We start from the raw sequence: 344 nt of genomic DNA on the forward strand, positions 1-344 counted from the left end.
CCTCTGCCCTCATCTTCAACTGTCAATGTTTTGCTTGAGGCGTCGCCCTGAGAGGGACAGCCCCTATGGTTTACACCGATGCACCCCCCACGGCTGAAGGCAAAGGGCCGAGAGCTTTGGGTTTATGTAATTTCATTAGGCTCATAACGAAGGTAGCAGAGGAGTTGTGTTGAGGGAATGTCGGAGCCTGAAGGTGGGAGCAGGTGCCTGGGGCTTGATCAGCCTCACCTGGTGAGGGAGAAGCGAGAAAAGAAGTGCTGTGGCCTTGGAGCTTTGTTCTGAGAAGACTTGTCCTGGGGGACGGCGCTGCGGCCCAGCGGGATGAGGGCGGGCGGGGCCGCCGT

This window comes from Egretta garzetta, unplaced genomic scaffold (assembly GCF_000687185.1).
Source record: "Egretta garzetta isolate BGI_Z169 unplaced genomic scaffold, ASM68718v1 scaffold746, whole genome shotgun sequence".
NCBI classification, from domain to species: Eukaryota; Metazoa; Chordata; class Aves; order Pelecaniformes; family Ardeidae; genus Egretta; species Egretta garzetta.